The following is a 13,864-nucleotide window of genomic DNA, read 5'->3' on the forward strand; positions in this document are numbered from 1 at the left end:
GGAACGGAGGAGATAATTCATCCTTTTTCAGCACTGGGTGGCACTATCCCCTGCTGCCATCGCTCCCCAGCCAGTTTGACGGTGTTGCTGCTCATCCTGTGGCAACAGCGGGGATAGAGGACATCATGGCGGGCCTCCACAGTGTCCAAAAGTGCTCGAGGGATTTGTCACTAAAGCAGTGGCTGCAATCTTCTTGCCTTTCGGTGTCATGTCTTCTTTGCAGCAGTCCTGGGCTGGAAGAACTGAGAGATGTGCATTGTTACAACAGGTCCCTGGGTGAGGTTCCCCCAATTTGTTATGATCCCGAATGAGGTGGAATGAACTGGCTCCCATTCTTTATTCAACCCCTCAGTTGGTTGCAACAAGGTTAATTTACAAAAGGATCCCTTCTCTCGTGGTTACCTTCTCTCAGTCCAAATGTATTTATGTTTTAACTGCAGCCAATTTAACTAGTCTGTCTTGGGTCAAAGAAAGAGGGAGTTTATTAGTTACTAAACTCAAGAAAAAAAGTAATAAAAGTGCAACACACATACACACAGATTAGAAATGAGAAATTGAGTCCAAAACTAAAAGTTAAAAAGATATACAAATCAGTTTTTGGGGGGTCCGTATGGAGGAGATGGTGAAACGTTGTGACTGGTAAGTTGGGGTGATTTCATAGCACTGACTTTGGCAGTTGAACAGTTAATTTGGAGATTCTTGGTTCTGCAGGTTAGCTGAAAGGGGTTGTCCTGCTTCCTTTTTGAGTGTGGCTTTGCTGACTTGTGACTTGCCTCCAACAAGCAGAGAGAGAGGCCTTTTTTACCTGCAGGCACAGGGATGCCCAGCTGCTGTTCTTCAGCTGCAACCTTCATAGCACACACACACACTGTGAACATCAAACTAGCGCACAGAACTAGGGATGCAGTTGGCTTTTTTAAACCCCTTTCCTTGTGTATCCCTGGAAGGGAAAAACAAACATTTTTCGCACAGATCTGTTTTCTTTATAACTCAGTTCATGTTCACATTCTGGGATATAAATCAATAGGAGTTGGTTTTGGATGAGATGATAATCATTTTCCATTATCTCTGCAACCACAGGAGATTACAGTTCAGTTTGCATTGTATCTTTACCTTTAAAGTGCCTCTGTCCGAAGTAGGCTGTGTCACACCTTTTAGGTGCAACATTCTATTTTCTCTGAACTAGTTGGTCAAATAATCCACATAGGAACTTCACAGCAAGTGGTTATCTTACAGTCTCAGCCAGATTTTGCTTGTATGTCCTTTTTTTTAAAAAAAACACATCTTACTTAGAAGTCCAATATGTCCATAAGTAATTCGGGGATAGGATCCATGGCCATGACAGTGCCTGGATGCACTTTAAGTATGGCACCCAGCTTGAGGAAACAGCAAGGTAATGGCCTGGTGCATGAATGGGAGACTGCATGCCATCGAAATGGCATGTTTCCTGGGAATGCAAAATGCGGGGGGTTTGGGATGATACAGCATGAGAAGCCTCCATTGCAGTAGGCAAGAGAAACATCGCTTTTGCGCCACTACCACACTTAATGCAAATCTGGAATGATTCTGCCCCTTGTTATTTATGATAGCTTTATATCTGTAAGAATGCACGGACAGTGAGGGTGAATTCATCTGAGTGAAGCAGAGATTGAGTGAGTATAATGGGAATGTGGTTCAAAGTGGGAATTCAGTTAGTAAATCTTTTTCAAGTTCAGTTTTAGAGTAAGAGTCAGATTCTGACCTAGAACTAACAATCTAGAACTAACAGCTTTTAAGTAAGTTAAATAGTCTAGTTAAACAGACATCATAGTGGCAGTTATCTGTCAATCACCTGAATGCCCTTGCCTGAATAGATGTCTGACTAGGTGATGATTACTGTAGCAGGAAGCTAAGCTAGAAAGTGACTCATCCCAGTTCTATATAAGAAAGGAACTTTTTAAAGCACACAGTCCATAAGGGTAAACAGTCAGTGAGGGACACTTTGCCTGAATGAGACAGAAACCAAGTGAGTATAATTGGGAATTTAGTTCAAAGTGAGAATTCAGAACATAGAGGGAAAGAGGTGATTAAGGTAAGGTTTACCGCAGGAAGTAAATTGTGCTGAGTTGGGGGATCGGTGAAGGGTAGGGAGCAGGTGTTTTTCTCTTTTACTCTTTTTCAGGCTCCAGTATTTGATTTCCACTTTGGTGTAGGAGAAGGAGCAGGTAAATCAGTAACTGGTATTATCAGAAACTGTACATTTCATCAGCATTATAAAGATTACTGGCAGTGCCAAAATCTATTGTGAGGTGTAGGCTTTATTAATTATAAATTAATCAGCAATTATCAATTAATCAACACGTATTGGACACAGCAGGGTAGGTGATATGCTGCAATTTCAGGATGTGAGAGCTCCTGGATACTGGTGTGATCCAGGGATAACACGTCTGCAGAAATTGCTTACAACTGCAGGAACTTTGGCTCAGAATTATTGAGCTGAAGGCCAAGCTGCAGACACTGCAGCATATCAAGGCGGGGGGAAAGTTATCTGGGCACTTTATTCCAGGAGGCGGTCACACCCCTTAGGATAGGGTCTTCTGATTTGGTCAGTGGTCAGGGACAGTGACTGCAAGTGAGGCAGCTACGTGGGCCCAGAGGGCAGGAGTGCAGGAGCCTCAGCCTTTGCAATTGTCCAACAGGTATGAGGTTTTTTCAGCTTGTTTGGATGAGAGTGGGGACTGCACGGTGGATGAAATGACTGGCCATTGCACCATGGTACAGGAAGCCATTCAAGTCAGGGGACCAACAAGAAGTATAGTGGTGGTAGGGGACAGTTTAATCAGAGGCATTGACACCATTCTCTGCAGCAAAGTGCATGACTCCAGACAGCTGTGTTGCTTGCCCGGTGCCAGGGTTCGGGATCTCTGCTTGAGGCTGGAGAGGAACTTGCAGTGGGAGGAGAAGGGCCCAGTTGTCGTGGTCCACGTTGTCACCAATGACCTAGACAGGACAAAGGAGGTTCTGTTTAGTCAGTATGAGGAGCTTGGCACCAAATTAAAAACAGAACCTCAAGGGTCTAGATTATTACCTGAGCTACATGCAAATTGACATAGGACAAATCAGATTAGGGAGGTGAATGTGTGACTCAAAGGCTGATGTGGGGGAAGTGGGAGAAGTGTATTCCGGTTCATGGGGCACCGGCACCAATACTGGGGAAAGTGGGATCTGTACCATTGGAGCAGTCTACACCTGATCCGTGCTGGGACTGGTGTTCTTGCGAGCCATATAACTAGGGAAGTAGATTAAACTAAATAGTGGTGGCAAGGGATCAAATTTGGGAAGATGTGGAAATCAAAGAGCAAAAACAAGACAAAAGAAAAAGGTATTATTACGGGAAAACCAGACCGTGACGGGAAGGGATAGAGTGTACAAATCTAACAGTAAATAAATAGATGAGACTAAAGTTATAAAAAGAATAAAAAGATAAAACTAAAAGCTCTGTATCTGAATGTACAAAGCATTTGAAACAAAACAGATTAACTGAGGGCACACATAAAAACAAATAAGTACCATTTGATAGCCATTGGAGATTCATGGCTGCAGGAGGACATGGTTTGGAACTTGGCTATTGAAGGGCACAGGACATTTATGAAGGACAAGAAGTGAGGCAAAGGTGGAGTGGTAGCTTTGTTAGTTAATGATGGTATTAGCACAATAGAGATGGATGACCTGAGTTCAGGAAGCCAGGATGTGCAAATGGTTTGGGTAGAGATGAGAAATGGTAAAGGCAAGAAGTCACTTGTGGGAGTCGTGTACAGGCCCCCTAATAGTAACCACATGGTACGGTGGAGCATAAAGGAAGAAATAATGGGAGTGTGTCGGAAAGGCATGGTGATAATCATGGGAGATTTTAATTTACAAATAGACTGGAAAAATCAGATGGGCAAAGGTAGCCTAGTTGAGAAGTTCATAGAATGTTTTCGGGATAGTTTCTTAGAACAGCATGTTCTGGAGCCAATCAGAGGGCAAGCTATACTAAACCTGCTATTGTGCAATGAGATGGGATTAATTACTAATCTTACACTGAAGGTGCCCCTAGGTAATAGCAGCCATAATGTGATTGAATTTTACATTCAGTTTGAGGGAGAGAGGAGTGGGCCGGACACCATGGTTTTAAATTTCAATAGGGGCAATTATGAGGGCATGAAAGCTGAGCTGGCTAAAGTGAAGTAGCAAATTGTGTTAAGGGATAAGTCAATAGAGATGCAGTGGAAAGCGTTTAAGGGACTATTTCAGAATACATAGAAGAGATACATTCCAATGAGTAAGATAAAGTCCAAAGGACGGACACCATCCATGGTTAACTACAAAAGTTAAAGATAGTATCAAGCTTAAAGAAAAAACATATAATTGCGCAAAGAGAGATGGAAAATCAGAAGATTGAACAGAATAAAAGGAACAGCAAAGGATGACCAAAGGATTAATAAGGAGGGAAAAATTAGAGCACAAGAAAAAACTAGCCAGGAACAGATAGTCAGGGATCCTATAAACATTTTAAAAAGGAATGAGTTAGCAAAGTGAGTTTTGGCCCTATAGAAAGTGAGTCTGGAGAATTGATAATGGAAAATAAGGAGATGGCAGATGAATTGAACAGATATTTTGCATCAGTTTTCACAATAGAGGATACAGGTAACATCCCAGAAGCAGCTATAAGTATGGAAATGGAAGAGAGGGAGGAACTCAGGAAAATTACAATCACCAGAGAAATGGTACTGAGTAAATTGTTGGAGCTGCGGGCTGACAGGTGCTCGGATCCTGATGGACTTCATCCTAGAGTCTTAAAAGAAGTGCCTAGTGAGATAGTTGATGCATTGGCTTCAAATTACCAAAACTCCCTAGATTCAGGAAGATCCCATTAGATTTGAAGATAACAAGTGTAACTCCACTATTAATAAAGGGAGGGAAACAGAAAGGGGGAAACTACCAGTCAGTTATCTTAACATCTATCATAAGGAAAATGTTAGAAGCTATTATTGAAGATGTTATAGCAGGGCACTTGGATAAGTTCAAGATAATCAGGCAGAGTCAACATGGTTCTGTGAAAGGGAAATCATGTTTAACCAACTTATTGGAGTTCTTTGAGGAAATAACATGTGTTGTGGATAAATGGGAAACGGTGGATGCACTGTACTTAGATCTCCAGAAGGCATCTGATAAAGTGACACATCAGAGGTTAGTACATAAAATAAAAGCTCATGGTATAGGAACTAACATATTGGCATGGATAGAAGATTGGCTGGCTAACAGGAAGCAGAGAGTAGACATAAATGGGCCTTTTTCAGGTTGGCAAGTTATTACAAGTGGTGTGCCATAGGGATCAATGCTGGACCTCAACTGTTTACAATTTATATTTATATATGGCTTGGGTGAAGGAATTGAAGTGGTGGTTGCCAAATTTGCTGGTGACACAAAGATAGGTAGGAAAGTAAGTTGTGAAGAGGACATAAGAAGGCTACAAAAAGATACAGATAGGTTAAGTGTGTGGGCAAAGATCTGGCAAATGGAGGATAATGTGGGAAAATGTGAAATTGTTCATTTTGGCAGGAAGAATAAAAAGGAAGCATATTATCTAAATGGTGAATGCAGAACTCTAAGATGCAGAGGGACTTAGTTGTCTTAGTGCATGAATCACAAAAGAATGCAGGCACATCAAGTAATTAGGGAAGATAATAGAATGTTATCATTTATTGTGAAGGGAATCGAATACAAAATTAGGGGGATCTATGCTTCAGTTATACAGAGCACTAGTGACACCACATCTGGAGTGCTGTGTACACTATTGGTCACCTTATTTAAGGAAGGATGTAAATGCATTGGAAACAGTTCAGAGAAGGTTTACTAGACTAATACTTGGAATGGGTGGGTTGTCTTATGAGGAAAGGTTGGACAGGCTAGGCTTGTATCTGCTGGAGTTTAGAAGAGTAAGATGTGCCTTGATTGAAATGTATAAGAACTTGAATGATCTTGACAGGGTGGATGTGGAGACAATGTTTCCTCTTGCGGGAGAATCTAAAACTAGGGGTCAGTATTTCAGTAAAAATAAGGGGTCGCCTGTTTAAAATGGAGATGAGGCAATTTTTTTTCTCTCAGAGGGTCGTGGAACCCTTCCTGAAAAGGCAGTGGAAACAGAACCTTTGAATATTTTTAAGCCAGAGGTCGATAGATTCTTGGTAAGTGAGGTAGTGAAAGGTTTTCAGTGGGCAGACGGGATGCATATTTGAGGTTACTATCAGATCAGCCACGACTTTATGAATGGCGGAGCAGACTCAAGGGGCTGAATGGCATACACCTGCTCCTTGTTCATATGTTCGTATCTGAACACTGAGCAGGTAAAGCCTCGCAGCACAGTCTGGGTATTCTTCACTTCATTAGCAGTGACAAACGTTGAGCTGAATTTTATGAGGGAGGCTACAGCCCTGTTGCTCAGGCAGGGAGCAGGAAGTGAACCAGCTTCAGCCGGTAGCAGGACCCAGGAGGCATATTACCAGTGGTGGTCAGTTGACCAATTAAACAGCAGCCATTAGGCCTCCTGTCTCTATTAAGGACAGCAACCCACCTCCAAGAGGTGTGGCCCAATCCGAGGGCCAGCATGTCAGCAGTGCCACCGTTAGCATTTGTCATTGCTGGGACTGCAGCTTGACCCCCATTGATCAAGGCATTGCCTGGTTTAAGTTTCAAACAATGCTTGGCAGTTATCTGTCAGTCATCATCACTGGTGCATTTGCCATGGCAATGCCTCTACCAATCAGATCTCACTTGCCAATCAAACAGCACTCCCTTTACATGCAGTATAAATTGTTGTTTTCCCGTTATATTGGTGCTTTAGCAAAGTGTCCTGATAAGTACAAGATGATAAGCTTCGACATGTCTCTTTTTTCCAGCAATATGCTACCAAACGACTATTTTTATCCCTTAGCCAGATACTTGGCACTACTACAATCTTAGCTCAGGGGAGTGGGGCAGTGGGTATTGTTGGGAGGGTGTTGGGGCAGGATTTTCCTATCCATGCTCCAAGTACAGGTAGGAAAAGTGGCATTTTCCCCAAACAGCACAATGGTGGGTTTTCACACTGTATTATCCACTCTTCACCTCATTAACAATGCAAAAACTAGAAGCATGCCAGATTGTGGATGGGTGGCCTCTGATTCACCTGTTCCACCGTGACTTCTGCAGTTCTTTCCTCCGGGCATCATATTTAAAGTGCAGCCGCAATCAGCCTTCTCAATGTCTTCAGGCAAGGATAGCCCCATGAAAGGAATTACCCCGAAAGGCAAGAGTGCGACTCCCAAGTTCAGTAACATTTCGCTGGGTTACCTGCTGGATGCTGTCGAGGCCTGTCCGGATGTCTTCTACTCCAGTAGATCTCATCCGTTCTGGCAGGGTAAGTCAACCATCTCATCACCCTCAACTCACACATTCACAAACCCATCAGGCATTAGCAGGATAACACTCCAGAGGAATTTCACGCACTGCCGGCTGAAGGCAAATTGCCACTCACTCTTTCACAAACACCTTTGAATCCTCATCTGGGCTCGTATCCTGTGTACACTGTGTCCTCATCCTTTCCACTGCTCCACTCACCACCCACACAAGGCAGGCATCCTTATCATGTGCCTTGGCATGTGTCCTGCTCACAATCTCTCCATTTGTCTTCATGCAGTACAATCTCTCACACAATAGGTGGGAGAGATCTAAGACTGGGGGTGGAATGGCTGAAATTAAGGCCTCATTCCATATGAGGAGCATGTCATTGCGCTGGCCTGAGAGGACAGGGACCATGCATGTGGTGATGGTAAGATGGGCGGTACCAACCCAAGTGAGGACCCTGCACTAGCTCGTCTCTCAGACAGCCATTCTGTGAATCCATTCTGCTACCTTCTAATTGCTTGCCATCCTTAAGTAATCTCTACTTACATTCATAGACACCTCTGGAAACTATCTGAGGGCATCATCCAGCCAGGTCCTCATCTGCAGCACTGAAGACACTTCAGAGGTAGAAGAAGAGGAGAGCACCATTGAAGACATGTCACAGCGCTCACCCACACCCTCCACCTGTGCAAAAACACACACTTAGGGACCTAGTTCTAGAGTAGCCTCTGGGTCACAATCTCGTGAGCACAGCACACATACTAATCCACAGCAGGTGGAGGCAGGGACATCAGAGGCAGTCGGCGTTTGGAGGACTACTGGATGCCAAAACTCTGCTGGGTCTGAGTCTGATGACAAGCCTCTGGACTTGACCCTAACACAGTTGGTGGAGCTTCAGTGACAGTCAAGGGAATGTCAGGAAGGGTTGTCAGCTGCTTTTCACAGATCATAACAAACGATGGAGGAATCCATTTATGTTCAGTTTGAGATGATATTGCCGACATGCCAACACACCAAGGTCAACACTGGCAGGATGGCGGCCGCCACGGAGACCTTGGTCTAGGGCATAGGTCCTGCACTGTGCCAGAAGCTGCACTTCATTGGTGTAGGCATTGGTGGCATCCATCAGTGGCTATGCGAGGTGGGGGAAGGGGTGGTGGAGGAACTCGACCTCACTTCAGCTTACCCTACTCCTCAAGGAGTCAGCCAGGGGTCCTAGGGCACCCATAAGGAGGGCAACAAGCATCTGAATATCCCGGGACCATCCACCCAAGTGACTCCAGGAGTGTCCAGCTGATCCCAATCCACTCTTCCTATAATCCCAACACCTCCAGCTCCAGAGGCCGGGTAGGATGCACCTGTCTGACAACAGGAAACCCAAAGCAAGCCTGGGCCCTCCAAGTCTCGGCCCTCCAGAGGGCGCTGCCAAAGTCATCACAGACAACAGGGTGTAACAGTCAGCAGGCTGCCTCCACCTGTGCTGTGGATGTCGGGGAAGCACCAAGATGAAGCGGTATGGTTAGGAAAATTAAGAAATATTAGGAGCATGAAAGTGGTATGGGTGTTAACCACACGTTGTATACTTTGCACTAATGTTATTAGAATACCGGCCATTTCACAACTCCTGTGTATGCCTCCTCTTTATGATCAGTTGTGTTATTGTCCATCAGGTGTGACATAATGGTCACTACAGCCACTTCTTGCAAATGTCAAAATCAGGTGCCTTGTGTCGATGTTGTCAGCTTCCATATCACCACAGTGTGTGAGCGTACTCATATCATTCCCAACATCATTCATGCTTCATCCTTAATGTCAAGTCTGTTTGTGTAAGGAACCTCATTCACATAATGTGCTGCTTCATGTCATCTTCATTCTTACCTGCTTAAAATTGAGGCTAAGATGTTCACCCGTCTCATTACCAGGTGAAGGTCTCGTTTCCATTGAGACATGTGTAAACATATGGAGAAGGGTCATAGATCTTCACACTCCACTTACTCACTGTCACCTGGCAGGATTTCTTATCAATGAGACGTTACTCAGAAATCGTGTGTAACCCTGACCATCATGCGAGTAACCAGCTCCCACAGTGCACAATTGCTAAGTTCAGTGAGAAGTATGAGCACCTTTCCACATACAGGTGCCAGAGCTCTGACCTTGAAGGCTCTTCATTTTGTTGGCTCTCAAACATCCAATCTTCTGCCTTTCTAACCTTGTAGTTGCCTGCATTGCGGTCACAAGGGTCTCGTCCCAATGTAGGGATGCAGAGCTGAGCCACACATTTTGAGTAGCATGCCCTAACCTATACCCTCGTTGAAGTCATTGAAGGTAAATACAAACGGTCATGTGCTGCGATCAAAGGAGCCTTCGAGCATGCTCTGGAAGCACATATGGTTGTTTTTGACACTTTTGAGGGCACCAATGGGAGGCAACCCAGAATGCAATGAATCTGATGTGTGCTCTTTATTATCAAACAATCGTTACCTTGAGTGATTCTTTGCATTTTACAGCTGGCAAGGATAAGGGCTGACTGTATGAACTTCCTGAACCCCAGGTGCCCTGAATCCATGGTAAGGTCAGGATGAATGCACACCTGCATCCCTAACTGAGAGTGATATCAATGTGATGGAAGAGATGGGGGCACAAAGGATTAGGTGATGTCAAAACGGAGTTTAACCTGCATACCATTCTCTGCTGCCTTGGTCCAAGTGTGAGCTTCAATTTACATCATTGAGGTGACACAGTATGTGTTGTCCTTTTTTGGCAGATGGATCTCCTTGAGTAGCTTTGTCAGACTGAAGGCATATAGCTGTGAGTGCACTGAGGATTGTAGAGCTGCTCTTATCTCTGTTAGGTTTCTGTGGCAACTGTGATGCTGCAGAGACATTACAAGAGGCTGTGCCTTCTAACATGTGATGCCGGAATGCCTTCATCCAGGGTGGACTTCCTCTCAACAAGGACACATGTTCCCAAGCCTTCACCATCCTTCAAAACACCAGGACAATGGCTGGCAAAAAGGTTGAGAGCTCACTCTCAGATTGAAGTGCATGGTTCCAAGGATAGGGTTAGTAAGGCTGGTGTTCATATGGGTCCATGAGAGAGGCCTTTTGTTGAGAGAATGTAGACTACTACTGGTTATCCCCCTGTTGGGATCTGGTGGCTATCACGTACTCAAGTGCACACATGTTTCATCTGGCCCATGCTATAGCCTCTTACCCTGCAGCCTCGGCTTCAACTCTTCACCCTCATCCCTTTCAATGTCCCCTTCATCAGAGATGTGCAGCTCCTCCACGTCTGCGTCTGACAAGTCCTCACCCCTTTGCAGCGCCAACTTGTGCAATGCGCAGCAGACAATGATGATCTGGGAGACCCTCTGGGAAGGGTACTGGAGATCTCCGCCAGATCTGTCGAGGCATCAAAACTGCATCTTCAAGATGCCAATGCTCTGATCACCTAGTGTTTGGGTAATGATATAAGCACTGGATGGGCATCATCAGCCAAGTCCTTTGCGGACACCCTTTGTCACCGAGGAGCCAATCTTGGATCCTATCTGGTCCCTTGAAGAAGTTAAGGATCTGTGATCTATTCTAGATGTATAAATCATGGACTTTTCCAGGATATTGCACACATACCTGCTTTGTTTGCTTCTTATGGTCACAGATCAGCTGAACATTGAGTGAGTGGAATTCTTTCTGGTTTACGTGTTGCAGTGCCTGTTACCAGGGAAGTTTGATAGCTATCTGAGTGCAGTCAATGACACCCTGGTGGGAATCCGGAAATCTCAGCAAAGCCCAGTGCTCTGGCCTGCTGGCTCTCCTGATCTCTGTCGAAGTTGACATAATTGTGGTCCTTCGCAAAAAGGGCATCTGTGATCTCATTAATGCCTTTGTGGGTGGATGCTTGGGAGATCCTGCAGGGGTTCCCAGTGGAGCCCAGGAAGGAGCCACTCACATAGGAATTGAGTGAGGCCATTACTTTCACAGCCACTGGCAATGGATGCCCTCCCAGTCCCTGTGGCACCAATTCCTGCAGAATGTGGTAAATGTGAGTCACCAGCTCCCTAGATGTGTGGAGCTGTTGGCGACACTGTCTCTCGTTCATCTGCAGATAAGTCACATGAGATCTGTAGACCCTCAGTCTCGAGAGCTGGCTAGGCACCACATTTCTGTTAGCCTCATCCTCTGCGTCCGGAGAAGACACTGCTGCCCCTTACTCTTGAGGGTTTCGCTCCTCCCTCTGGCAAACTTGGCACCGTAATCACAATCTTCTCCATCTTCCCTGTGCCTTTATCTATTAGGAAGGCAGCAATAAATCCAGCATCCATCTTCCTAAAGCTTCCCGCTCAGCGGCACCAGTGAGAAAAAACAATGAGCCAGCATGAGCCTCCAAAGCTCCAATTTCTGTGCAGTTCTAGTGTGTGACAGTGGGTCCAAGGGCTTGGATCCAATGACAACACCTGTTCGACACTGAAACCCTGGCCAGTGCAAGGAATGTTTGATGGTACACCATTTACCCCACCACGACTCTCCCCCAACCCTTGACATGACTGGCTGCTATACGATTGGTTTGGCCAGGTGCTGGTATCCTCAATCACTGCACTGACATGCTACACACTTTGTGATCCTCAGGAGGTCTAATGTTCATTGAGGAACTGTGAGTATTGGAGGTAGTTCTCTGATTCCCCATATGTGAGCCTGCCAGCACCAAAACTGTGATATCCTGCTTTAAAGACACATCTGGGGCCTGCACAGTCACCTAAATGGTCTGGACTTCATTATCGCTGTGAGCAATTGTCTCTGCTCCATTCGGGAAGCTGGTGAAGTGCACCAGGAAGTTGAGGATTATGGGGAAATATAGAACCCATGATGGAGCCTCACTCCGTAAGATGGTGAAAAAGATTGAGGTCAGCCAACACGCCAAATACACCTGCTCCTTCTTTGGGAAAACAAAGATGAAGCGGAGGGCAGTCGGTATCTGGCATTGTGGATCTTGCATGAAAACAGTGGCTGGAGGAGCTTGGGCCTACAACATCACCTCCTCCATTATAGTAAAGTCTGTAATTTGCCATCTGCGGGAGTTGAAGGATCAGTAAGCACTGGCCGTGGAGTCTGACCTCTTCCAGAGATTTATGTGTCCTCAAACTTGTTAATAAAATGTTAAATGAAAAGGCAAATAAAAAGAACAAGGGGTTACAACAAGGAGTTCTATTACTGCCATGGCTGGTCATTAATCTCAAATTAATGTGCTTCATTGCTTCACTCTCCTGATTCCCTGCAATATCATTGAAAAGCTCCTAACATGTGTGCATCTATCCTCATTTGGCAATACACAATTCAATTGGGTGCCACTTTAATCGGCCCCCAGCGCAGTGTACCAGTCCTCCAAATGGCCCTCAGAACCCTCACCAGCTGAGATATTCCTCAGATTAATTTTGTGCTGCACCATCAAGATCAGTCTGGGCCCTCCCTTGTGTGAGTGCAGTGTTCCCTGCCATCTTCCTTGGAATGCATTATGTTCAGGTTTCCCTCCCTTCAAGAGTTCTCAAGCCTTCCCCTCCAAAGCTTTATGCCATTTTGATTGTGGAGGTTATCCCTGTGTAGCCCCCCCTCCCCTCCCAAATGCATTGACGCAGATCTGCCCCATTGACAGATTAGCCCACCCCTTCTTGAGCCCTATTGCAGAGTGAGCTTTGGAGCTCACCTCTCACCCCCCATGAAACCCTCGAGTGGCCTTACACTTCCTTTTAATCAACTACAGCCTACCCTGACTGAGTGTGCCAACCATGGACCATTATTGAACCAGACAACTACCAGGCCGAGTCTTCCGCTACAAAGACTATGCCCTTTGCACAACATGCCGGTCACAAATGACAGTTTGCTTACATGCCCTTCCTCTTCCTTGTCTAGGATAGGGACAGTCCTTGCACGGTCAGCAATGTAAAGTTAAGCACCTCGTCACTCTTTCATCTTCCAATTCTGGCCTCGGCTCGCTTATATCCTTCTCTAAGAACTTATCCCAGTTCTGCCAGTGGACACTTCCAGCCCACAAGTCCCTAGTCATATGTTGGAGCGCATCCTTTGGCACTTTTGCGCCCTTCCTGGTGGAAGCCTTGCCTTGCACAACGACCCCGCCTTACCACTGATCTGGTAGGTGCAGCCTTGCCTGTGATACCCCCCTGACAGTGATATGGTGCTTCCTGTGAAGCCTGGCATGGAGTCGAAGTGCCACAAGTGCTGTGTAATGAAAGGTTGGCAAACAAATTTCAAAGTCATGAGAAAAGTGTTGGTCGCCAGGTGCATGTCGCTTTTTTGCCATTGTGAAAGACATCAGCCTAATTAAATGCCAATGTAATGTCTTAATCCAACGTGGGGGGGGTGATACCGGCAAGCAGACTTATAATGAGTATTCATAACATTTAAATGAATTCAAATGGCCTTCCCAGCATAGCACATCAGGAAAT

The sequence above is a fragment of the Carcharodon carcharias genome, chromosome 4, assembly GCF_017639515.1.
Source record: "Carcharodon carcharias isolate sCarCar2 chromosome 4, sCarCar2.pri, whole genome shotgun sequence".
NCBI classification, from domain to species: Eukaryota; Metazoa; Chordata; class Chondrichthyes; order Lamniformes; family Lamnidae; genus Carcharodon; species Carcharodon carcharias.